We start from the raw sequence: 611 nt of genomic DNA on the forward strand, positions 1-611 counted from the left end.
ACTCACTCACTCACTCACTCACTCACTCACTCACTCACTCACTCACTCACTCACTCACTCACTCACTCAGTAAAACACGCATCAACAACTCCGACACAGAGTCAGAGCTGAGCTGCCACCCTCCTCTTCATCACTGACTGCACTCCTGCTTAAATGAAGGCTTTTTATTCTTCCTTACAGACGTAATTCATTTTGTTTTTGTTTTACTTTTGTGAAAAAAAGTGGTGTTATTCTAGGAAAGAACATTCAGCTTTTATGGGAACAATGAAGTCAAAATATGTACATTTACAGATTCATAAAGTAGGAGCAATAAACTGTCAAAATAGAACTGCTGCTTTAAATTCAAACTGTTTGGAGGAAGACTCACACAGATCTAGTAGTTTTTAAAAAGGTGGAATTTTTACCAAAATCATGAACAGTTCCCGTTTAACTTCCGAGGAAACACGGCATCACATGGACGTTTTATTTAAAAAGATATATAATTTATCAATTAAATGTTAATTTTTTGATGTGAACTTAAAAATAATTAGACTTGTTTCTTTTTGACTATTTTCAATAAATCCCTGCCGTTTACAGTCTCCTAAACATTAATTATTGATTCAGTCATGCAG

The sequence above is a fragment of the Fundulus heteroclitus genome, chromosome 19 (assembly GCF_011125445.2).
Source record: "Fundulus heteroclitus isolate FHET01 chromosome 19, MU-UCD_Fhet_4.1, whole genome shotgun sequence".
NCBI classification, from domain to species: Eukaryota; Metazoa; Chordata; class Actinopteri; order Cyprinodontiformes; family Fundulidae; genus Fundulus; species Fundulus heteroclitus.